This window comes from Entelurus aequoreus, linkage group LG17 (assembly GCF_033978785.1).
Source record: "Entelurus aequoreus isolate RoL-2023_Sb linkage group LG17, RoL_Eaeq_v1.1, whole genome shotgun sequence".
Taxonomy (NCBI): Eukaryota; Metazoa; Chordata; class Actinopteri; order Syngnathiformes; family Syngnathidae; genus Entelurus; species Entelurus aequoreus.
Window position 1 is genome coordinate 49,232,595 of NC_084747.1, and position 27,750 is coordinate 49,260,344.

Genomic DNA, 27,750 nt, shown 5'->3' on the forward strand with positions numbered 1-27,750 from the left:
AAAACACTCTAACATAAAATCTTATGTATGGCCGGGCAAGTCCCAGGATGCCCAAAATGTCCATAACACACCGAGCCGAGTCCCACGGGGAGGGGGGGATAAAAGTTGGAAAAGTCGGCAAAAGTCCCAAAAATGTTCAAAATACCTACCCAGGTCCGAGTCCTACAAGTCCCGCCGCCGGACGGGATGCCCAAAATGTGCGCAGCAAAGTCCCACGGGAAAGCGGGGAGAAAAGTGAGAAAAGTCGGTAAAATGTTCAAAAATCACACCCGGGTTCGAGTGCCACAAGTCTTAAGAGACTTGTGGCAAAAAAGTTGGAAAAGTCGGCCGCCTTTTCCCCTCTTCTTCCCCGCCTTCCTGTGCACCATTGCTGGGTGTGTTTTGGACATTTGGACAAAAATAGTTTCAAGCATGTTTTAGTTTAGTTTAGTGTTTAGTGAGAAGAATTATCTTATCGGACAAAAAATAAGCAAATATCACCCTTATTTGAGATATTTCATCTTACTTAGATTTCAGTTTTTGCAGTGTAGACAGACAACATTCACACTCACATTCACACACTAGGGCCAATTTAGTGTTGCCAATCAACCTATCCCCAGGTGCATGTTTTTGGAGGTGAGAAAAAGCCGGAGTACCCGGAGGGAACCCACACAGTCAAGGGGAGAACATGCAAACTCCACACAGAAAGACCCCGAGTTCGGGGATCCAACCCAGGACCTTCGTATTGTGAGGCCCATGCACTAACCCCTGTCCCACCGTGCTTCACAATAAACAGAAAATGTAAGCAACCTGTAAACCTGAACAGCAGTGTACCGACCATTTATGGGGTTGGGCTCTCACCTGCTAACCCAGTGAAAATATACAAACATACCTACCAACTACATTTACCACACGCCCAAATACCACCCACTCTGCAAGTACTTTTCAAGAAAACAGAGGCTCCATAGACTCCATTAAAAAACAACATTTGCCATTAAATGTGTGGAATTTGTCAAAGGGCAAACACGCGAACAGAACGTGGATTCATGTTGATGGTGAGTAATGTGGCAGGTCGCTCAGCTAGCATAACATAACTTTGAGCCACACGCATGCTTCCCACCCGCACTGTGCACCCGGAATTGTAATATAAAAACAGGTCTTTGATGCCACCTTGCAATGAAAAGAGACAACTACTACTAAGTACGGAGGAGCCGCGGTCAATCAAGGCTACGTTCACACTGCAGAGTATTTTTCATATTTCAGATTATTGTTTAAAACTATCTTTTTGCGAGTGATGTCATGACCTCACACAAGTAAACAACTTCAATTTCAATTTCAAAGATTTTCTGCAACCGAAGCAACATTTTCTTAACCAAATCATTTTGTATAGGAGATTTACTTGGTTGCATTTTGGTCAAAGTTAACAATTTTCAAAGAAATGTATATACCGTAAATTACGGACTGTAAGCCGCTACTTTTTTCCTACAGATTATAAAACGGTGCGGCTAATTTATGGATTTTTCTTCGCCAACTGCCACAATGTTTTGTGTTCAAAAAATAGTTTTTATTAAACACAAGCAGAGACACTGAACAGGTGTGTTATTGTTTGCGCTATGGCGCCATCTTTTGGACAACTTTGCTCACTGCAGGTGCGGCAGAGTGAACGTCTACAGTATTTCCTTCGGTTTAGTGCTTAGAACCGGAAGTACAAGTGCCATTCCGCGCTGCAAAAACTGAAATCTAAGTAAGATTAAATATCTCAAATAAGGGTGATATTTCCTTATTTTCTGTCCGATAAGATAATTCTTCTCCCTATGCAGATATTATGTTAGTGTTTTACTTGTTTTAAGGGTCCTAAATGATCGCAGTAAGATATTACAGCTTGTTGCTGAGATTTGATGACCTATATTGAGTAAAACATGCTTGAAACTAGAATATCAACTGTTGCAAAGCTGTGTCATCAACACTCACAAGTATAAAACTACTTTTTTAAAGTAATAATTTCTTACTTCAAGCATGAAAAAAAAAAATCATGATGTATGCATATCATTATGTCAAGATAATGGCACTAGCATTTACTTAATTTAAGAATATTTTTCAACATATTGAGCAAAAAGGTCTAATTTTTTCTTCTACCAAGAAAAGTGCACTTGTTATTAGTAAGAATATACTTATTTTAAGGTATTTTTGGGTTCATTGAGGTTAGCTATTCTTGTTCTAATAATTTTGCTTAGTTCAAATAAAATACCCCTAATTTTATTTTTATTTTTTTCTTGTTTTTGAACACTGGCTTTTTGAAGTGTGTTTTCTAGTCATCCATAGGATTTCTACTCGTATAGTTTCTTCATTCATCACTCCAAGCAATGTTTGTGAAATTTACCATACAACTAAAACTATTCATACATATAAAACAATCCCATCTGTGATGTCTGTAGGAGTGTTTTCATGCATATAAAGCTAATATCATAACATGTGTCTGTGTTAGTAATATTAACTTACAATGGCATTATTTTTGTATTGTTTCAGTTTCCACAAATTCCTCAGTATATTTACCAAAAATGTCACCATTATTGAGTCTGTTTAGCTGATTGGAGAGCTAGCTTCCGCAGCTATTGGGCCCATGACGATTATTTCTGTTTTGTTCGATCAGCCGTTTTACTGGCACCGTTTGGAAACAATTTAGGTAGGTAAATAAACATTTTACACATTTTTTCTGTGTAAATTGCTAATTCACAATGTACATATGTGGCTCAATGTCCAGTTTGGCTAATATATGGAAACATATTTAATTTAGTGGGTGCGGCTATTATAGCGACAATACCAATGTTATTTGTGATTTAGGAGGTAGCGAGGGGTGTATATTGTAGCGTCCCGGAAGAGTCAGTGCTGCAAGGGATTCTGGGTATTTGTTCTGTTGTGTTTATGTTGTGTTACGGTGCGGATGTTCTCCCGAAATGTGTTTGTCATTCTTGTTTGGTGTGGGTTCACAGTGTGGCGCATATTTGTAACAGTGTTAAAGTTCTTTATACGACCACCCTCAGTGATAAATAAATAAATAAATGATAAATGGGTTATACTTGTATAGCGCTTTTCTACCTTCAAGGTACTCAAAGCGCTTTGACAATATTTCCACATTCACCCATTCACACACACATTCACACACTGATGGCGGGAGCTGCCATGCAAGGCGCTAACCAGCAGCCATCAGGAGCAAGGGTGAAGTGTCTTGCCCAAGGACACAACGGACGTGACTAGGATGGTAGAAGGTGGGGATTGAACCCCAGTAACCAGCAACCGTCCGATTGCTGGCACGGCCACTCTACCAACTTCGCCACGCCGTCCCCCAGTGTGACCTGTATGGTTGTTGACCAAGTATGCTTGCATTCACTTGTGTGTGTGAAAAGCCGTGTAGATATTATGTGACTGGGCCGGCACGCAAAGGCAGTGCCTTTAAGGTTTATTGGCGGTCTGTACTTCTCCCTACGTCCGTGTACCATAAAAAGTCATATATTTTACTTTTTGAAACTGATACCGATAATTTCCGAAATCACATTTTAAAGCATTTATCGGCCGATAATATCGGCAATCCGATATCATCGGACATCTCTAGTTTATTCACAAGTTAGAATGCTTTTTTAAATTATTATTACATCCGTCGTCATGTCCTTTCATAATGATTGTGAACAATAGGCATAATTCCAAAAAAGTGCAGTTCCCCTTTAAGAAGATAAAGTAGTCACATACAGCAGTGGTCCCCAACCACCGGTCCGGGGACCGGTACCGGTCCGTGACGCATTTGCTACCGGGCCGCAGAGAAACATAAAATAATAAAAAAACTTTTTCTCCGATTTAACTTTGGCCTGTCCCAATTGACACACCAATAAGTTTGTTTATAGATGTATAACACATTTCCTTATAGGGAGTTTCCATTTGTTATAACTAGGGATGTCCGATAATGGCTTTTTTTGCCGATATCCGATCTTCCGATATTGTCCAACTCTTAATTACCGATACCGATATCAACCGATACCGATACATACAGTCGTGGAATTAACACATTATTATGCCTAATTTGGACAACCAGGTATGGTGAAGATAAGGTCCTTTTTTAAAAAATTTATAAAATAAAATAAGATAAATAAATTAAAAACATTGTCTTGAATAAAAAAGAAAGTAAAACAATATAAAAAAAGTTACATGGAAACTAGTAATTAATGAAAATGAGTAAAATTAACTGTTGAAGGTTAGCACTATTAGTGGACCAGCAGCACGCACAATCATGTGTGCTTACGGACTGTATCCCTTGCAGACTGTATTGATATATATTGATATATAATGTAGGAACCAGAATATTAATAACAGAAAGAAACAACCCTTTTGTGTGAATGAGTGTGAATGGGGGAGGGAGGTTTTTTGGGTTGGTGCACTAATTGTAAGTGTATCTTGTGTTTTTTATGTTGATTTAATAAAAAATAAAAAAAAAAAAAAAACAGATACCGATAATAAAAAAAACGATACCGATAATTTCCGATATTACATTTTAAAGCATTTATCGGCCGTTAATATCGGCAGGCCGATATTATCGGACATCTCTAGTTATAACTTTGTGACATGATACAATGCACATTAATGAGCATTTAAAATATAAATGTGACAGATTGTAGCCAAAGGCTGATTTCCATCTGCATCTCATTGCAAAGAAACAAGTCCAGAGCTCCCACTAATTTAGTGTTATAGTGAGTTGTATTTTTCATGCACTTATTTTTTGCTGTATTTATCTGGCACAAGTGGAAAGCCGGCTCCTGAAAATAATGCCTACATAAAACCGATCTGTTGTGCAAAAAAGTTTGGGGACCACTGACATACAGGACTCACATACAGAGCTGGAGCTGTAAATTATATTTACCACGCCCCATATCAAAATGCTTTAGAAGACATGCTGGTATACATGTAATACGGATATCATTTTTGATCATCAGTTGCTATGTCCCTCCCGCCTGTGCCCCTGCAATCATGTTTTGCTCGATGTGCACGTAAGTCCCCTAAAGATATGTATCAAAAAAATTGTGGCCAAATTGGGCAAAATACCCTTAAGTTACAGCGGGTGTTTTTGTAGAGCTGCGTGAGAAACAACACAGAAGATGGTGATTTAAAGGTTCCCATGGCAACAGCCGCCTGTCTCCTTATTCCGACCCACTGATCCTCAACGTCTAGACAGTTTTGATAAAATATGCAGGAGAATACAGTGAATTTCATTATATAAAATAGCCCAATTTATTATTATTGGGTGTACATATATATTTTTATAAAGAGCAATGGTTTGGTTTGTCTATGTGGTAATCTAAAATTCCCTGTATGTCTTTCGCACCTGTCGACTCTCTCTCTCGTCCACAGTATCTCGCACACACCTGAGGACGATTAGGTCACACCCTATTTAGCCTGGCTGCTCACAGCACACGAGCGCCGGAACTTTGCACACTGTTTCCTCAAAATCGCAGATGTCATTGGTTTTGCCGGAGAACTTCCTAGTTCAGGGGTCGGCAACCTTTACCACTCAAAGAGCCATTTTGGCAAGTTTCACAAATTAAAGAAAGTAATGGGAGCCACAAAAAAAAATTTAAAATTTAAAATGAAAAACACCGCATAAACGCTTTGTGCTATGTTAACCAGGGGTCTCCGACACACGCACCGGCACGCACTTTAATGTGGAAATTTGATGTTAGTGCAGCCCGCGAGTTTTGAATGAATGGCGCTTGATAGCGTCATACTTGCCAACCCTCTCATTTTTCCCGGGAGACTCCCGAATATCAGAGCGTGATGACACTGCATTTGGCGCCCTCTACAGTCTGCCCTAACAGTGTACCTGTTCGACCACACATAGAGTGCAATTTCAGCTTGCTCACGTAAGTGACAGCAAGGCGTACTAACTCAGCAGCCACACATCTTACACTGACGGTACCAATGCAGCCCTAACTCTTCCGCTCAACCAACGCACGGAGGGGGGGGGGGGGTGGGGGGGGGGGGGTTGATGTGTGGGGGGATTTGGTGGTAGCGGGGGTGTATAATGTAGACCGGAAGAGTTAGGGCTGCATGGGATTCTGGGTAATGGTTGTGTTGTGTTTATGTTGTGTTACGGTGGGATGTTCTCCAGAAATGTGTTTTTCATTCTTTTTTGGTGTGGGTTCACAGTGTGGCGCATATTTGTAACGTAACAATGTTAAAGTTGTTTGATACGGCTACCGTCAGTGTAAGCTGTGTGGCTGATGAGTAAGTATGCTTTGCTGTCTCCTGTGTGTGCAAGTAATAACAACATGCAACATGTGGCTGGACTGGCACGCTGTATGTAAATGCTATAGAGGACAATTACTGCAGTGCAATTAGGGCACGCCCTTTATTTAGTAATTAGAGTGTAAATAGGATTATTTTTTCCCTGGGAGTAATCTATGAGGGACACTGAGATCCATAAATCTCCTGGGAAAATCGGGGGGGTCGGCATGTATGTAGCTGAGCCGCATCAGAGTGGTCAAGAAGCCGCATGCGGCTCCGGAGCCGCGGGTTGCCGACCCCTGTCCTAGTTCAACTTGTGTCCTTCTCCTCAGGTTTACCATGAATTGATTAACGTGGACCCCAATTTAAACAAGTTGAAAAACTTATTCGGGTGTTACCATTTAGTGGTCAATTGTACGTAATATGTACTGTACTGTGCAATCTACTAATACAAGTTTTACATTGAATATTGAAAAAGCGAGGCTTGTATAACTTTATAGTGACATGCAAAAATCGAGTTTCAAATAATAATAATAATAATGAAAAAATATCAATGGCATATCAAATAAAATTCAAATAAAAATTGAATGCCTCTTTTCTATTTGCAGCCTTCTGGGGTAAATATCAAAATAAACTTCTTCCACAGGCTAATAATACATTTGAAAATAAAATAACAATAATGAACGAATCAAACATTCAAGCCTTGAAGTAGCAAGAGAAAGTGCATGAATAAAACGTTAATTATTGCGATTTGCTTTAACACTGAATATGGAACAAGAAACGCGTATTTAACTAAATAGTGCAAAATCAACTTTCAAAAAACAAACGAAAAAACATCAATGGTATATTAAATAAAAATGTAATGCCTCTTTTCTATTTGCAGCCTTCTTAGGTAAGTATCAACATTAACTTTTTCCACAAGCGGTAGCGGGGGGTGTATATTGTAGCGTCCCGGAAGAGTTAGTGCTGCAAGGGGTTCTGGGTATTTGTTCTGTTGTGTTTATGTTGTGCTACGGTGCGGATACTCTCCCGAAATGTTTGTCATGGTGTGGGTTCACAGTGTGGCGCATATTTGTAACAGTGTTAAAGTTGTTTATATGGCTACCCTCAGTGTGACCCGTATGGCTGTTGATCAAATATGCCTTGCATTCACTTGTGTGTGTATAAAACCGCATATATTGTGTGGCTGGGCCGGCACGCTGTTTGTATGGAGGAAAAGCGGACGTGACGACAGGTTGTAGAAGACGTTAAAGACAGTGCCTTCAAGGCACGCCCCCAATATTGTTGACCGGGTGGAAATCGGTAGAATGAAATTCTTGGGCCAGAGTTTGACACCCATGGTTTAGAGCAGGGGTCACCAACCTTTTTGAAAGCAAGAGCTACTTCTTGGGTAGTGATTAATGCGAAGGGCTACCAGTTTGATACACTTAAATAAAATGCCAGAAATAGCCAATTTGCTCAATTTACCTTTAACTCTATGTTATTGTTAATAATTAATGATATTTACACTTAATTGAACAGTTTAAAAGAAGAGAAAACACGAAAAAAAAAGACAATTACATTTTGAAACATAGTTTATCTTCAATTTCGACTCTTTAAAATTCAAAATTCAACCGAAAAAAAGAAGAGAAAAACTTAAAAAAAGAATTTATGGAACATCATTAGTAATTTTTCCTGATTAAGATTAATTAAGATTAATTTGATGATATGTTTTAAATAGGTTAAAATCCAATCTATACTTTGTTAGAATATATAACAAATTGGACCAAAGACAAATCATTATTTCTTCTAGATTTTCCAGAACAACATTTTTAAAAGAAATTCAAAAGACTTTGAAATAAGATTTAAATTTGATTCTACAGATATTCTAGATTTGCCAGAATAATTTTTTGGAATTTTAATCATAATAAGTTTGAAGAAATATTTCACAAATATTCTTCGTCGAAAAAACAGAAGCTAAAATGAAGAATTAAATTAAAATGTATTTATTATTCTTTACAATAACAAAAATAAATGCACTTGAAAATGTATTTAAATTGTCAGGAAAGAAGAGGAAGGAATTTAAAAGGTAAAAAGGTATATGTGTTTAAAAATCCTAAAATAATTTTTAAGGTTGTATTTTTTCTCTAAAATTGTCTTTATGAAAGTTATAAGATGCAAAGTAAAAAAAATTATGAATTTATTTAAACAAGTGAAGACCAAGTCTTTAAAATATTTTCTTGGATTTTCAAATTCTATTTGAGTTTTGTCTCTCTTAGAATTAAAAATGTCGGGCAAAGCGAGACCAGCTTGCTAGTAAATAAATACAATTTAAAAAATAGAGGCAGCTCACTGGTAAGTGCTGCTATTTGAGCTATTTTTAGAACAGGCCAGCGGGCTACTCATCTGGTCCTTACGGGCTACCTGGTGCCCGCGGGCACCGCGTTGGTGACCCCTGGTTTAGAGTATTTCATTTACCTTAGTAGTTTTTTGCATGATGTGTTTTTCGTATTTTCCACCATTGCTTTTATGTTGCTACTTCATGCTTCCTCCTAAATAAAAGAAATAACTTTTGTCCACACAAAAATACGTCTCTGCATCCTTGGGTTCCACTCACCTATACGTCACAGTCTAGTTATTTTACTCTCAGATAGGGATGTCCGATAATATCGGACTGCCGATAATACCGGCCGATAAATGCTTTAAAATGTAATATCGGAAATTATCGGTATCGGTTTCAAAATTATTGGTATCGGTTTCAAAAAGTTAAATTCATGACATTTTAAAACGCACACAGGGAGAAGTACAAAGCGCCAACAAACCTTAAAGGCACTGCCTTTGCGTTCCGGCCCAGTCACATGATATTTACAGCTTTTCACACACACAAGTGAATGCAAGGCATACTTGGTCAACAGCCATACAGGTCACACTGAAGGTAACCGTATAAACAACTTTAACACTGTTACAAATATGCGCCACACTGTGAACTCACACCAAACAAGAATGACAAACACATTTCGGGAGAACATCCGCACCGTAACACAACATAAACACAACAGAACAAATACCCAGAATCCCTTGCAGCACTAACTCTACTGGGACGCTACAATATACACCCCTGCTGAACTACAATATACACCCCCGCTGAACTTTGATTGACACGCTGCCATGAAATCTTCTGCTCCGAAGGCGTAAAGTGCAGTACGCAGTCATGAACAGGTTGCGTATGTGTGTGTGTGTGTGTGTGTGTGTGTGTGTGTGTGTGTGTGTGTGTGTGTGTGTGTGTGTGTGTGTGTGTGTGTGTGTTTCAGGAGGTGTCTGTGATCGAAAGCAGCGGTCCGAAGGATATGACGCATTACACACTGGATGGACACAGTTTTCCAGCAGCGGACGTGAAACAAGGAGCAAATCTATTCAAGACTTACCAAATACTGTGTTTTCCCTCCTGCTTGTTTGCACGTGAATGTTTATCCACCTTGACGCGGCGAGGTTGTCATGTTTTGTTTGCGTTGTGAAATTGCAAAATTAGCAAGTAATACACATTGAAGGATGACGTTGATGCATTTTGTACAAACCCCGTTTCCATATGAGTTGGGAAATTGTGTTAGATGTAAATATAAACGGAATACAATGATTTGCAAATCATTTTCAACCCATATTCAATTGAATGCACAACAAAGACAACATATTTGATGTTCAAACTCATAAACTTAATTTTTTTTTGCAAATAATAATTAACTTAGAATTTCATGGCTGCAACACGTGCCAACGTAGTTGGGAAAGGGCATGTTCACCACTGTGTTACATGGCCTTTCCTTTTAACAACACTCAATAAACGATTGGGAACTGAGGAAACTAATTGTTGAAGCTTTGAAAGTGGAATTCTTTCCCATTCTTGTTTTATGTAGAGCTTCAGTCGTTCAACAGTCCGCTGTCGTATTTTACGCTTCATAATGCGCCACACATTTTCGATGGGAGACAGGTCTGGACTGCAGGCGGGCCAGGAAAGTAAATGGCTTTGGCTTTGCATAGTAGAGCTTTAACTTGCACTTACAGATGTAAAGACGAACTGTATTTAGTGACAGTGGTTTTCTAAAGTGTTCCTGAGCCCATGTGGTGATATCCTTTCGAGATTGATGTTGGTTTTTGATACAGTATCGTCTGAGGGATCGAAGGTCACGGTCATTCAATGTTGGTTTCCGGCCATGCCGCTTACGTGGAGTGATTTCTCCAGATTGTCTGAACCTTTTGATGATATTATGGACCACAGATGTTGAAATCCCTAAATTTCTTGCAATTGCACTTTGAGAAACGTTGTTCTTAAACTGTTGGACTATTTGCTCACGCAGTTGTGGACAAAGTGGTGTACCTCGCCCCGTCCTTTCTTGTGCATTTTTTGGGAAGCTGTTTTTAATACCCAATCATGGCACCCACCTGTTCCCAATTAGCCTGCACACCTGTGGGATGTTCCAAATAAGTGTTTGATGAGCATTCCTCAACTTTATCAGTATTTCTTCCCACCTTTCCCAACTTCTTTGTCACGTGTTGCCGGCATCAAATTCTAAAGTTCATGATTATTTGCACACAAAAAAAATGTTTATCAGTTTGAACATCAAATATGTTGTCTTTGTAGCATATTCAACCGAATATGGGTTGAAAAGGATTTGCAAATCATTGTATTCCGTTTATATTTACATCTAACACAATTTCCCAACTCATATGGAAACGGGGTTTGTACATGGAAGATCAAAACTAGGGATGTGCCGATCAATCGGCCATGAAACAGTATGTGATCGCCATCGCTAATTACTGTAATGCCTTTTAATGCTGATCACTAACACTTTGGTCTCCGTGCTTCCTCAGACACACAACAACACTATCTCATTCTCTCCCTCTTGGGAACAATGAACATCAAATCAAAACCATACGAACATAAAACATTACCACCAGAAGGTCGTTACAGTAGGAATGGATATATATATAGCCTATTATTTGCGCACGATTGAAAAGTGATGTACTGAAAATGTGTCCGCCGAAAAAATACTTTAATTAATGTTGTGATGAAGTAAACAAGACGCACGCGATTGTCTGGAGTGTCTGCGATGTGAACGTAAGTTTAATATATCCGCGATATCTGTCACAGCTAGCCCTCATCTTTGCGTCCTGACGAGCGCACCGCGGGCCACGCCCACAGGCGCTCTCTCTCCTCGCGCCTGCAGACAATCTGCAATCCGCACACCCGCCCGTGATGAGCGAGCTGCCTTCATAAGCCGGCACAACCTGTCATCCCGGGCCGGAATATAACCTTCTGTTCGCGTACTGGAAGCCACGTCCTTCTTGATGCAATCCTGTTCTCTCTGTGTTTGCCCCTCCGTGTTTTCAGTGTGTGTTTTCTTGTGTCGTCCCCGCAGTACCCTGGATCTCCCTCTGGACTCTGACTACCTCCCTCGATCCTTGACTTCCCCCGCTTTGGACTCGGACCTGTAGACTTCTCTCTCCCCTGGACTTCCTCGTCTCTCGTTCAACATTTACGGTAACACTCAACAGCTAATCTACACACATAGTCTTACACCATACACACTCTTGGATTTTGTCACACTCTATTTCCTTAGTTAGTATATTTAGTATTGTTTGATTATTATATATATATATATATATATATATATATATATATATATATATATATATATATATATATATATATATATATATATATATATATATATATATATATACATATATATATATATATATATATATATATATATATATATATATATATATATATATATATATATATATATATATATATATATATATATATATATATATATATATATATATTATAATATAAATAATAAAATACTTAGAGCTATACTTCCCCCTGGTGTCTGTGTCGTCATCTCCCCTTAGTCAAACATAACAATATCCCCGCGAACAGCAAATTACAAAATGGGCAAATACTAAGAGGACAGTGGCGACTTTCCAGGAGAGAACGTCCAACAAAAATATGAAAAAGTCTCTAGACACTTGACAAATTCTCAACAAAGCACAGTGTACAACAAGAAGCAACAATGAATAATAATAATAATAATACCTGGGATTTATATAGCGCTTTTCTTTGTACCCAAAGTCGCTTTACATGTTAAAAACCCATCATTCAATTCCCACCAATTGAAAATAGAGCAAAATGATATAATATAGAAATAAAGTTAAAAAGTTGAAGTACCAATGATAGTCACACACACACTAGGTGTGGTGAAATGATCCTCTGCATTTGACCCATCACCCTTGATCACCCCCTGGGAGGTGAGGCGAGCAGTGAGCAGCAGCGGTGGCCACGCCCGGGAATAATTTTTGGTGATTTAACCCCCAATTCCAACCCTTGATGCTGAGTGCCAAGCAGGGAGGTAATGGGTCCCATTTGTATAGTCTTTGGTACGACTCGGCCGGGGTTTGAACTCCCGACCTACCGATCTCAGGGCGGACACTCTAACCACAAGGCCACTGAGCTTAAATATATGTTAATACTAATTAATAATGGCACAGATTTGTTTTTAAATGTATGTATACATTTTTTTTAAGGCTTTTTAAAGAAAATATTATCATTAGAGATGTCGATAAATGCTTTAAAATGTAATATCGGAAATTATCGGCATAATTTTTTTATTATCTGTATCGTTTTTTTTGTTTATTAAATCAACATAAAAAACACAAGATACACTTACAATTAGTGCACCAACCCAAAAAACCTCCCTCCCCCATTTACACTCATTCACACAAAAGGGTTGTTTCTTTCTGTTATTAATATTCTGGTTCCTACATTATATATCAATATATATCAATACAGTCTGCAAGGGATACAGTCCGTAAGCACACATGATTGTGCGTGCTGCTGGTCCACTAATAGTGCTAACCTTTAACAGTTAATTTTACTCATTTTCATTAATTACTAGTTTCTATGTAACTGTTTTTATATTGTTTTACTTTCTTTTTTATTCAAGAAAATGTTTTTAATTTATTTATCTTATTTTTTTTATTAAAAAGGACCTTATCTTCACCATACCTGGTTGTCCAAATTAGGCATAATAATGTGTTAATTCCACGACTGTATATATCGGTATCTGTAGTTAAGAGTTGGACAATATCGGAATATCGGATATAGGCAAAAAAGCCATTATCGGACATCCCTAGTTATCATCATAGCAAATGACTGTATGCAAACTATATGATGACGTCATTGTGACCACGCCTCCTAACCACACCCTCATCACCACTGCTATTTTGGCAATCTCGTGAAAGCCCTGAACCGTGATGATTGAAATCAGTTTTTTTATATCGTTACATCTCTAGTTTTAAACTAGTTCTAACTACAGACTCCGGTGGTTATATGCTTTTGTAGACTACACACTCGGACACGACAGGAGACTAAGATTAGTTATCATTTGAAACGATGAAAGGATGACCGTGGTGGAAATGGAGCTTGCCTTTATGAGTTCCAGCACCATCTGTTGTTTACGTGTGCGGCTAACATTGCTGGGCTCACCCTCATTTAGAGTAGCAAAGGTGCCGTGATAATTACTCACCAATACACACGTAGCATGACCTCAATAAAAACCTGGAAGACAACACGCATAAAAACAAACTTTTGCAAACGTTCAGAGACGTGTTTGGCAACATAACGGCGTACCCGGCGACGAGGTCACGGTCTGCACATGCTCGGACATCCTGCCCGTGCTTGTCAAATCCACGGTGAATATAGGTTGACCACAGCCAATACCTGACAACAACAACACATTCCTTTTAATAGTACACCGTCCTGTGGACTGCTGTTGTTCACAAGCAGCCTTCAGGCGACTCATGACTGGGGACTAAAAGAATGGGGTCACACAGATCTTAAAGAGGTCAAATACTCGAGATTACACTTGACGCCCCGTGGATGAAAGGCAAGTCCGTTCTTCTAGCATGAAAAGGTAAACTTTAATACTGCTGTTTTGTTTTAAATACAATTATTGTTTGGCAATTTCTTTAATCCTCAGTGTTACTTGTTGTATTAATAAACATAACAATAGATAAATATATAATTTTTTTAAATTACAATTGCTACACTATCAGGGAATTAAATTACTGGTACAGTCATATACACTGCGAAAAGTCAGTGTTCAAAAACAAGAAAAAAAAATACAAAAATTTGGGGTATTTTATTTGAACTAAGCAAAATTATCTGCTAATAGAACAAGAAAATTCGGCTTGTCAAGACTTTACAAAACAAGCAAAATTAGCTAACCTCAATGAACCCAAAAATACCTTAAAATAAGAAACTAATAACAAGTGCACTTTTCTTGGTAGAAAAATAAAATTAGACCTTTTTGCTCAATATGTTGAAAAATATTCTTAAATGAAGTAAATGCTAGTGCCTTTATCTTGACATAATGATATGTGCTCGGCATTACATTTCTTGAAACCAGCAAACTTATACTAAAAATAGTTTATTGTTCTTAATGGAAAGGCAACAAGGCAACTGCTTGTTACTCTCGGGGTCTACCAGCCGCTCAGGCAAATTGTATGGTCTAAAGATGCATTTTTCCATTGATAACATGACATCATTGCGCCAAGTGCGTGCTCTTTCAGTCAATTAGTGCGCATATATACAGCCCGGCCCCCGGCCAAAATTTTTTCAATTGTAATTTTGAGGAATTTATCTGAATGTGCATGAACTATTTCTGTTCAAAATTGTTAGAAATGTCACATGTTAAATGTTTAAATATTAACTGTCAGTTTACTGTACTGTGCCAACTGTACTACTATATGAGTACGTGTTTTCTATTGTTTCATTGAAAATAAAACAGCAAAGTCCATTTGGCTGTCATCTGTTTTAATTATGAGACACAATTATGTCCAAATTCAGATTTTTTTTTTTCATGCTTGAAAAAAGAAATTATTACTTTAAAAAAGTAGATTTATACTTGTGAGTGTTGATGACACAGCTTTGCAACAGTTGATATTCTAGTTTCAAGCATGTTTTACTCAATATAGGTCATAACATTACAGCCACAAGCTGTAATATCTTACTGAGATCATTTAGGACCAAAAGACTTAAAACAAGTACAAACCCCATTTCCATATGAGTTGGGAAATTGTGTTAGATGTAAATATAAACGGAATACAATGATTTGCAAATCATTTTCAACCCATATTCAGTTGAATATGCTACAAAGACAACATATTTGATACTATACATCTACTTTTTTTTTTGCTAATAATCATTAACTTTAGAATTTGATGCCAGCAACACGTGACAAAGAAGTTGGGAAAGGTGGCAATAAATACTGATAAAGTTGAGGAATGCTCATCAAACACTTATTTGGAACATCCCACAAGTGAACAGGCAAATTGGGAACAGGTGGGTGCCATGATTGGGTATAAAAGTAGATTCCATGAAATGCTCAGTCATTCACAAACAAGGATGGGGCGAGGGTCACCACTTTGTCAACAAATGCAAGAGCAAATTGTTGAACAGTTTAAGAAAAACCTTTCTCAACCAGCTATTGCAAGGAATTTAGGGATTTCACCATCTACGCTCCGTAATATCATCAAAGGGTTCAGAGAATCTGGAGAAATCACTGCACGTAAGCAGCTAAGCCCGTGACCTCCGATCCCTCAGGCTGTACTGCATCAGCAAGCGACATCAGTGTGTAAAGGATATCACCACATGGCCTCAGGAACACTTCAGAAACCCACTGTCAGTAACTACAGTTGGTCGCTACATCTGTAAGTGCAAGTTAAAACTCTCCTATGCAAGGCGAAAACCGTTTATCAACAACACCCAGAAACGCCGTCGGCTTCGCTGGGCCTGAGCTCATCTAAGATCGACTGATACAAAGTGGAAAAGTCTTCTGTGGTCTGACGAGTCCACATTTCAAATTGTTTTTGGAAACTGTGGACGTCGTGTCATCCGGACCAAAGAAAAAAAGAACCATCCGGATTGTTATAGGCGCAAAGTTGAAAAGCCAGCATCTGTGATGGTATGGGGGTGTATTAGTGCCCAAGACATGGGTAACTTACACATCTGTGAAGGCGCCATTAATGCTGAAAGGTACATACAGGTTTTGGAGCAACATATGTTGCCATCCAAGCAACGTTACCATGGACGCCCCTGCTTATTTTAGCAAGACAATGCCAAGCCACGTGTTACAACAGCATTGCTTCAGAGTAAAAGAGTGCGGGTACTAGACTGGCCTGCCTGTAGTCCAGACCTGTCTCCCATTGAAAATGTGTGGCACATTATGAAGCTTAAAATACCACAACGGAGACCCCCGGACTGTTGAACAACTTAAGCTGTACATCAAGCAAGAATGGGAAAGAATTCCACCTGAGAAGCTTCAAAAATGTGTCTCCTCAGTCCCCAAACATTTACTGAGTGTTGTTAAAAGGAAAGGCCATGTAACACAGTGGTGAACATGCCCTTTCCCAACTACTTTGGCACGTGTTGCAGCCATGAAATTCTAAGTTAATTATTATTTGCAAAAAAAATAATAAAGTTTATGAGTTTGAACATCAAATATCTTGTCTTTGTAGTGCATTCAATTGAATATGGGTTGAAAATGATTTGCAAATCATTGTATTCCGTTTATATTTACATCTAACACCATTTCCCAACTCATATGGAAACGGGGTTTGTAAAACACTCTGACATAAAATCTGCTTAGTGAGAAGAATGATCTTATCAGACAGAAAATAAGCAAATATCACCCTTATTTGAGATATTTCATCTTACTTAGATTTCTGTTTTTGCCGTGTATTAAATGTATTGTGATTGAATTGCAAAGATTAGCAAGAGATTCAATTGGTATGTTCAAGTTGGGGTTGAAAAATCAACTTTTTTTGCATAAAACTAAGCATCTGTTATAACATCATGCCTTGAAATAAACCTTGATTATTTAGACAGTAGAGTTAGTGGTGATGCTGGTGTTAAACCAACATGGGCGATATCCAGGATGGTCTGCACTAATTTTATGGACGACTTATGCATGCGGTTAAGGATTGTCATGGCAACCAAAAGATGCTACAGTGTGATAACTCTACAACTACTACATTGACGATACTGACAATGAATGACACACATTACCTTCGACATAAACTTTCGACTTTCCGTGTTCTCAGACGACAAAAGGAGCCTCATTGGGTGGATTTTTTTTTTTTAACCCGTTTCCCCCTCTACCCCTCCAGGCGGCAACCGGCCTCATAAACGTCTCCAGACACAAGGACTCTGTCCACCATCTGACAATGATTAAGATGCAGGCCTCACCCAATACACGTCCAGCCTGTGCGATTGCTTTTTCTATGCACCTTCATAGCAAAGCGCAAGGCGAACCACACATAGTTTTTTTTTTTTTTTTTTACTTCAGGGGCAGGAAATGCCAATCGGAGGTGAACTTATGGTGGAGGGAGCAGCACACAGCATGGTCGGACTTAACGATGAAGAGAAAAACCCTGGACGGATTATTTGGAAGGGAAAGTTGTTATTGAAAATACAAATAAACTCGGAGTTTAGTGTTTGTTTTTGGTCGGTAGAAATAGATGTGGCAAATTGTACTGAGCTTATACAGAAGCTCACTACTTTCTGTCCTTGAGTTTATTTTTCTATCTGCGCTCCTCCCTTTCTTTACGTTGACATTTTCGCCTACACACTGTCGCTTTTGGCCCACTGCAGACATCTGACAGTCATTACCAGCGCAGCCACACAAACACAACTCACTTAACTACCCATTATTAAGTCACTTGGTACCGCGGCAGACACAATTTGTTCATCCGCATGCAGAATTAACACACATACCTCAATCAAGCAAGCATTAACCCCTCCAACCCCCTCCTAGCTTTACTTCCTTGCGCTCCTCACGCTCCCCATCTCAGCTCGGTCCTCCTCCCTTCCTTGCCTCCGTCCATCTCCAGCGCCCTGGAACTGAACAGTCACGGCTGTGTGCACCGTTGATTAGCTATAACCTGAACCCAGGGGCAGCACAGGGGAGCTCAGGGGTTTGTGTGTGTGTGTGTGTGTGTGTGTGTGTGTGTGTGTGTGTGTGTGTGTGTGTGTGTGTGTGTGTGTGTGTGTGTGTGTGTGTGTGTGTGTGCTTGCTTTTAAAGTCAGGGGAGTCTCTTGACAACCTTGCTTTCTGTGTGCCAGTACCTTATCTTATACAAACCCCGTATCCATATGAGTTGGGAAATGGTGTTAGATGTAAATATAAACGGAATACAATGATTTGCAAATCCTTTTCAACCCATATTCAATTGACTGCACTATAAAGACAAGATATTTGATGTTCAAACTCATAAACTTTTTTTTTTTTTTGCAAATAATAATTAACTTAGAATTTCATGGCTGCAACACGTGCCAAAGTAGTAGGGAAAAGGGCATGTTCACCACTGTGTTACATGGCCTTTCCTTTTAACAACACTCAGTAAATGTTTGGGAACTGAGGAGACACATTTTTGAAGCTTCTCAGGTGGAATTCTTTCCCATTCTTGCTTGATGTACAGCTTAAGTTGTTCAACAGTCCGGGGGTCTCCGTTGTGCTATTTTAGGCTTCATAATCTGCCACACGTTTTTAATGGGAGACAGGTCTGGACTACAGGCAGGCCGGTCTAGTACCCGCACTATTTTACTATGAAGCCACGTTGATGTAACACGTGGCTTGGCATTGTCTTGCTGAAATAAGCAGGGGCGTCCATGGTAACGTTGCTTGGATGGCAACATATGTTGCTCCAAAACCTGTATGTACCTTTCAGCATTAATGGCGCCTTCACAGATGTGTAAGTTACCCATGTCTTGGGCACTAATACACCCCCATACCATCACACATGCTGGCTTTTCAACTTTGCGCCTATAACAATCCGGATGGTTCTTTTCCTCTTTGGTCCGGAGGACACAACGTCCACAGTTTCCAAAAACAATTTGAAATGTGGACTCGTCAGACCACAGAAGACTTTTCCACTTTGTATCAGTCCATCTTAGATGAGCTCAGGCCCAGCGAAGCCGACGGCGTTTCTGGGTGTTGTTGATAAACGGTTTTCGCCTTGCATAGGAGAGTTTTAACTTGTGCTTACAGATGTAGCGACCAACTGTAGTTACTGACAGTGGGTTTCTGAAGTGTTCCTGAGCCCATGTGGTGATATCCTTTACACACTGATGTCGCTTGTTGATGCAGTACAGCCTGAAGGATCGAAGGTCACGGGCTTAGCTGCTTACATGCAGTGATTTCTCCAGATTCTCTGAACCCTTTGATGATATTACGGACCGTAGATGGTGAAATCCCTAAATTCCTTGCAATAGCTGGTTGAGAAAGGTTTTTCTTAAACTGTTCAACAATTTGCTCACGCATTTGTTGACAAAGTGGTGACCCTCGCCCCATCCTTGTTTGTGAATGACTGAGCATTTCATGGAATCTACTTTTATACCCAATCATGGCACCCACCTGTTCCCAATTTGCCTGTTCACCTGTGGGATGTTCCAAATAAGTGTTTGATGAGCATTCCTCAACTTTATCAGTATTTATTGCCACCTTTCCCAACTTCTTTGTCACGTGTTGCTGGCATCAAATTCTAAAGTTAATGATAATTTGCAAAAAAAAAAAATGTGTATCAGTTTCAACATCAAATATGTTGTCTTTGTAGCATATTCAACTGAATATGGGTTGAAAATGATTTGCAAATCATTGTATTTCGTTTATATTTACACTACCGTTCAAAAGTTTGGGGTCACATTGAAATGTCCTTATTTTTGAAGGAAAAGCACTGTACTTTTCAATGAAGATAACTTTAAACTAGTCTTAACTTTAAAGAAATACACTCTATACATTGCTAACGTGGTAAATGACTATTCTAGCTGCAAATGTCTGTTTTTTGGTGCAATATCTACATAGGTGTATAGAGGCCCATTTCCAGCAACTATCACTCCAGTGTTCTAATGGTACAATGTGTTTGCTCATTGGCTCAGAAGGCTAATTGATGATTAGAAAACCCTTGTGCAATCATGTTCACACGTCTGAAAACAGTTTAGCTCGTTACAGAAGCTACAAAACTGACCGTCCTTTGAGCAGATTGAGTTTCTGGAGCATCACATTTGTGGGGTCAACTAAACGCTCAAAATGGCCAGAAAAAGAGAACTTTCGTCTGAAACTCGACAGTCTATTCTTGTTCTTAGAAATGAAGGCTATTCCACAAAATTGTTTGGGTGACCCCAAACTTTTGAACGGTAGTGTAATTGTTAGTCCTTAATGGGGAACTGCACTTTTTCTTGGAACTTTGCCTATCGTTCACAATCATTATGAGAAACAAGAAGACAAAAGGGTTTTGTATTTTTCGCTTTCCCCCCAAAAATTGGCTCGTTCTAGGTGGCTAGCAATTAGGGGTGTGGGAAAAAACCGATTCGAATTCAAATCGCCATTCTCACGTTGTACGATTCAGTATGGATTCTCATTTTTCAAAAATCGATGTTCTTTTTTTTCTTCTTTTTAATTATTAATCAATCCAACAAAACAATACACAGCAATACCATAACAATGCAATCCAATTCCAAAACCAAACCCGACCCAGCAACACTCAGAACTGCAATAAACAGAGCAATTGATTGAACAATCCAAAAGTAGTGAAACAAAAATGAATATTATCAACAACAGTATTAATATTAGTTACAATTTCAACATAGCAGTGATTAAGAATCCCTCATTGACATTATCATTAGACATTTATAAAAAATTAAAATAAAAAATAAATAAAAATGAACAATAGTGTCACAGTGGCTTACACTTGCATCGCATCTCATAAGCTTGACAACACACTGTGTCCAATATTTTCACAAAGATAAAATAAGTCATGTTTTTGGTTCATTTAATAGTTAAAACAAATTTACATTATTGCAATCAGTTGATAAAACATTGTCCTTTACAATTATAAAAGCTTTTTACAACAATCTACTACTCTGCTTGCATGTCAGCAGACTGGGATAGATCCTGCTGAAATCCTATGTATTGAATGAATAGAAAATCGTTTTGAATCGGAAAAATATCGTTTTTCAATCGAGAATCGCGTTGAAGCGAAAAAATGGATTTATAATCGAATCGTGACCCCAAGAATCGATATTGAATCGAATCGTGGGACACCCAAAGATTCGCAGCCCTACTAGCAATGCAGCTAAGGGGAGCAATCAATTCTACCACTAAATCACTTTAAAAATGCATTAGCAAACCGTCAACAATACTTAATTTACGTTCCGTAACCCGTATAACAACAAAGCTGTAGCAACATTGTTATGGTATGAGCAAACACTGAGGAACTCTATTTCTGGTATAGTAACACATCGGCGTGCTTTGGTATTAGCCTTAAAAGCTAACTATGGCAAGAGATAAGCTAGCTTCTCCAACAACATGAAACGCGTTTGAGTTTGTAATGCACAACACTGCGATATAACACCAATTTGTACTGACTGAAAAACATGAAAAATCATATTACAGTATCTGTAAAGTATTAGCCCACATTTCATGTTTTGTTGCTACACAGCTGAGCTAGCCGGAAAGCATATGTACTGTATTTGTAATAACACGCGTGGTGTGTTGCCTGTATCATGAACGATTTTAAAATTACTCACTCAGTTGTTCGTCTGGTCCAGCTGGCCGGGGACGTTTCCTGTTGATTTGGGGTAAGCAATCCATTAATGTCGAAATAGCTTGTCTCCAAATTCCGTATCTTCTCATTCATCCGGATCTTTGTCATCTCAGAGCATTCAATCGATCGCAACTGGACTGTTTTGTTTATCTTAGAAGACGTTTCGCCGGCCATCTGAGTAGGCTTTCAATCAATCAATCAATCAATGTTTATTTATATAGCCCTAAATCACAAGTGTCTCAAAGGGCTGTACAAGCCACAACGACATCCTCGGTACAGAGCCCACATACGGGCAAGGAAAAACTCACCCCAGTGGGACGTCGGTGAATGACTATGAGAAACCTTGGAGAGGACCGCATATGTGGGTAACCCCCCCCCCTCTAGGGGAGACCGAAAGCAACGGATGTCGAGTGGGTCTGACATAACATTGTGAAAGTCCAGTCCACAGTGGATCCAACACATCAGCGGGAGTCCAGTCCACAGCGGGGCCAACAGGAAACCATCCCGAGCGGAGACGGGTCAGCAGCGCAGAGATGTCCCCAACCGATGCACAGGCTAGTGGTCCACCCGGGGTCCCGGCTCTGGACAGCCAGCACTTCATCCATGGCCACCGGACCTATGCAACTCCCCCTCGCAAGGGACAGGGGAGAAGAGGAGAGAAGAAAAGAAACGGCAGATCAACTGGTCTAAAAAAGGGGGGGTCTATTTAAAGGCTAGATTATACAAATGAGTTTTAAGATGGGACTTAAATGCTTCTACTGAGGTAGCATCTCTAACTGTTACCGGGAGGGCATTCCAGAGTACTGGAGCCCGAATAGAAAACGCTCTATAGCCCGCAGACTTTTTTTTTGGCTCTGGGAATCACTAATAAGCCGGAGTTCTTTGAACGGATATTTCTTGTCGGGACATATGGTACAATACAATCGGCGAGATAGGCTGGAGCTAAACCGTGTAATATTTTATACGTAAGTAGTAAAACCTTAAAGTCGCATCTTAAGTGCACAGGAAGCCAGTGCAAGTGATCCAGTATAGGCGTAATATGATCAAACTTTCTTGTTTTTGTCAGAAGCCTTGCAGCCGCATTTTGTACCAACTGTAATCTTTTAATGCTAGACATAGGGAGGCCCGAAAATAAAACGTTACAGTAATCGAGACGAGACGTAACGAACGCATGGGCAAAGAGCAGGTCTCTGCTCTTTGCAGATGATGTGGTCCTGATGGCTTCATCTGGCCAGGATCTTCAGCTCTCACTGGATCGGTTTACAGCCAAGAGTGAAGCGACTGGGAGAAGAATGAGCACCTCCAAGTCCGAGTCCATGGTTCTAGCCCGGAAAAGGGTGGAGTGCCATCTCCGGGTTGGGGAGGAGACCTTGCCCCAAGTGGAGGAGTTCAAGTACTTTGGAGTCTTGTTCACGAGTGAGGGAAGAGTAGATCGTGAGATCGACAGGCGGATCGGTGCGGCGTCTTCAGTAATGCGGACGCTGTATCGATCCGTTGTGGTGAAGAAGGAGCTGAGCCGGGAGGCAAAGCTCTCACTTTACCGGTCGATCTACGTTCCCATCCTCACCTATGGTCATGAGCTTTGGGTTATGACCGAAAGGACAAGATCACAGGTACAAGCGGCCGAAATGAGTTTCCTCCGCCGGGTGGCGGGGCTCTCCCTTAGAGATAGGGTGAGAAGCTCTGTCATCCCGGGAGGAGCTCAAAGTAAAGCCGTTGCTCCTCCACATCGAGAGGAGCCAGATGAAGTGGTTCGGGCATCTGGTCAGGATGCCACCCGAACGTCTTCCTAGGGAGGTGTTTAGGGCACGTCCGACCGGTAGGAGGCCACGGGAAAGACCCAGGACACGTTGGGAAGACTATGTCTCCCGACTGGCTTGGGAACGCCTCGGGATCACCCGGGAAGAGCTGGACAAAGTGGCTGGGGAGACTTGGGAGAGGGAAGTCTGGGCTTCCCTGCTTAGGCTGCTGCCCCCGCTTCCCGACCTCGGATAAGCGGAAGAAGATGGATGGATGGAAATGTGGGAGTACATATTTTACAGTTTTTTTTCTGGAGACAGGAAGCAGGGGCTAGTAAGACAATAACTCTGAGCTTCTTATTGAATGTAAAACGATGAACCTTTAGAACAGGGCTCACCAACCTTTTTGAAACCAAGAGCTACTTCTTGGGTACTGATTAATGCGAAGGGCTACCAGTTTGATACACACTTAAATAAATTGCCAGAAATAGCCAATTTGCTCAATTAACCTTTAACTTTATGTTATTATTAATAATTAATGATATTTACACTTAATTGAAGGGTTTAAAAGAGGAGAAAACACAAAAAAAATGACAATTAAATTTTGAAACATAGTTTATCTTCAATTTCGACTCTTTAAAATTCAAAATTCAACCAAAATAAAGAAGAGAAAAACTTTAAAAAATAATTTATGGAACATCATTAGTAATTTTTCCTGATTAAGATTAATTTTAGAATTTTGATGACATGTTTTAAATAGGTTAAAATCCAATCTACACTTTGTTAGAATTTATAACAAATTGGACCAAGCTATATTTCTAACAAAGACAAATCATTATTTCTTTTAGATTTTCCAGAACAAAAATTTTAAAAGAAATTCAAAAGACTTTGAAATAAGATTTCAATTTGATTCTACAGATTTTCTAGATTTTCCAGAATATTTTTTTTTAATTTTAATCATAATAAGTTTGAAGAAATATTTCACAAATATTCTTCGTCGAAAAAACAGAAGCTAAAATGAAGAATTAAATTAAAATGTATTTATTATTCTTTAAAATAAAAAAAATATATTTACTTGAACATTGATTTAAATTGTCAGGAAAGAAGAGGAAGGAATTTAAAAAGTAAAAAGTTTAAAAATCCTAAAATCATTTTTAAGGTTGTATTTTTTCTCTAAAATTGTCTTTTTGAAAGTTATAAGAAGCAAAGTAAAAAAAATAATGAATTTATTTAAACAAGTGAAGACCAAGTCTTTAAAATATTGTCTTGGATTTTCAAATTCTATTTGAGTTTTGTCTCTCTTAGAATTAAAAATGTCGGGCAAAGCGAGACCAGCTTGCTAGTAAATAAATAAAATGTAAAAAAATAGAGGCAGCTCACTGGTAAATGCTGCTATTTGAGCTATTTTTAGAACATGCCAGCGGGCTACTCATCTGGTCCTTACGGGCGACCTGGTGCCCGCGGGCACCGCGTTGGTGACCCCTGCTTTAGAAGCATTTGCCGAGCTGGAGATTTGGAGTGGAAAGAAGGTATACAATACAAACCGGTTAACCGTTCAACAATTCAAAGCAACGTGGAATCGTGGATCCGCAGTGATAACTTTAAAAAATACATATTGCATCAGCTATTCTAGTTGCTGTAGTCTCTTTTTTTTATAACCAACAGATGTGGAAATCAAGTATTAATACTCTGACTGAGGATTATAAAGGAGGACGTCTCTGTGCTTTAAGGATCTCTTGGGCACTCTTCATCCTCATTTTGGACCTCTCAGTGATCTGGAAAGGCTAATTCAGTGTTGGCCGGTGGGGCCTGGTGGGAGCTGCCTCTATAAACAGAATATCACCTAATTAGATCTGCAAGCAACCCAGGATGATGCAATCTACAAACCTGTGATAGTCCCTCCTATGCTGCTTGTTAGACAGTCAGCAACTATATGGCAAAGTCTTTTTTTAGCAGTCAGACCTATCATTTCGGTCATTCAATACAATTTGCTCCATACACATCTTCCCTGTTTTGACACTAATTGCAGGACCTGGAAATGAATTATTCAACTGGACATGCAAGTGAAGAAACAGGCTCCTCCAAGATTTGATTTGATATTCAGAGTCGATAACAGTGGGGCAACATTGAGTTTGGATCAATCAGATTTAATCAGAATGGATTAAGAATTTGTGACTGAATAAAAGCTGCTGACCGTGGGGGAAATGTGGACAGGACAGAAGGGACAAATGAACACATTAGCTCCTTACGTCACCATCTCTTGTTGTTTTGATTTCAAAACCCAGTGGATCTAAGAGCATACACAACTTTAGTGGAGAGATGGGCAATGTGGTATAAAATCAATATCACCAAATATAGGGCTGCACGATTAATCGATATCGAATCGACATTGAGGTTTTAATTAGTGTGATGAATAACCACAAGAAGCAGAGGTTTTTTTTGTTGGTTTTTTTCTCCACCGTCCCTGACATTTAAATGACAGGACAATGAAACCTTTTTACACCATGACTCTCTAGTTTCTAAACTGTACAATCTACATTCAGCCTGATGTGGGGGTGAACGTGAGCGTAACTGACATGCTCTTATCAGCGAAAAGGAAGACAGCGGTTTTCCTTAGTCAACAACACAAAGACATAATTGTATGGTTTTATGAAGGTATGGGAGTTATTGCTGTATCTTAGTAACATGATTAAAGGCCTACTGAAATGAAATTGTCTTATTTAAACGGAGATAGCAGGTCCATGCTATGTGTCATACTTGATCATTTCGCGATATTAGCATATTTTTGCTGAAAGGATTTAGTAGAGAACATCGACGATAAAGTTCGCAACTTTTGGTCGCTGATAAAAAAAGCCTTGCCTGTACCGGAAGTAGCGTGACGTCACAGGTTGTGGAGCGCCTCGCATCTGTACATTGTTTACAATCATGGCCACCAGTAGCGAGAGCGATTCGGACCGAGAAAGCGACGATTACCCCATTGATTTGAGCAAGGATGAAAGATTTGTGGATGAGGAAAGTGAGAGTGAAGGATTAGAGGGCAGTGGAAGCGATTCAGATAGGGAAGATGCTGTGAGAGGCGGGTGGGACCTGATATTCAGCTGGGAATGACTAAAACAGTAAATAAACACAAGACATATATATACTCTATTAGCTACAACACAACCAGGCTTATATTTAATATGCCACAAATTAATCCGCAAAGCAAACACCTCTATCAGACTGTGTGGTCGGTAGTAGTGGGTTTCAGTAGGCCTTTAAAGTCAAAACTCCTGATGACGACAGAGCTTCTCATAATTGTTTTTTTTAAGCAAAACTCAGTTAAGATGTGTATCTGAACACCACTACCCGGAAAAAGAAAACGTTCTCCAAAAAGACGTACGAGAAGCAACTCAGTAAACGTTCCAGACATATTTATTTAGACTGATGGAGGCAAGCAAAAATTACACAAAGTATTGATTTATATTGGAAATGGAAAGTCTATTGCTGGGAGAGTCTACACCAGGGGTGTTATAGGTATAAAAATGAACCTGACATTTTTGAATGAAAGAAACAGCTGTTCTAACTGTGTCCACTGGATGTCGCAATAGCAATTATTTGTATCTTTGTAGATGATGCTACATATGAACAAAATACACTACATGACATTAGTATTTTACGTTTTACGTTAGTATTTTTGGACTCTCACAATATTATGCTAGATCCACTCGACGTCCATTTCACCGGTCGCCCGGGGGTGGGGGGTCCCCACATCTGCGGTCCCCTCCAAGGTTTCTCATTGTCCCATTGGGTTGAGTTTTTCCTTGCCCTGATAGGGATCTGAGCCGAGGATGTCGTTGTAACTTGTGCAGCCTTTTGAGACACTCGTGATTTAGGGCTATGTAAGTAAACATTGATTGATTTATTGATAGTATTTTTAAACAAAGAAAACAATCTGAAGATGTCTTTATTTATAAGTTATCGTGCTGTGATTTTACCAGTTCGGCCCAATTGGAAGTAGATTTTTCTCCATGTGGCCCTTGATCTAAAATGAGTTCGACACACCTGGGGCCGTACTTATCAAGCTTCTTAGAGTGCCATTTTACACTTAAGTCCTGAGAATTTGCGAAATTTAGTCCTACTCTCT

At 39.4% G+C, this 27,750-nt stretch overlaps 1 protein-coding gene across 5 annotated transcripts in view; it reads right to left on the reverse strand.

Moving 5' to 3' along the window:
- bmpr1ba (bone morphogenetic protein receptor, type IBa) overlaps positions 1–27,750 on the reverse strand; it is a 204,397-nt gene that overhangs the window by 163,553 nt on the left and 13,094 nt on the right. Inside the window, exon 2 of one of the 5 annotated variants that reach the window (XM_062024285.1) lies at positions 21,872–21,909. The exons of the other annotated variants lie outside the window; for them this stretch is intronic. The gene's annotated coding sequence lies outside the window, so the exon portion shown is untranslated. The remainder of the gene's footprint in view (positions 1–21,871; positions 21,910–27,750) is intronic. 5 annotated transcript variants of the gene reach the window in all.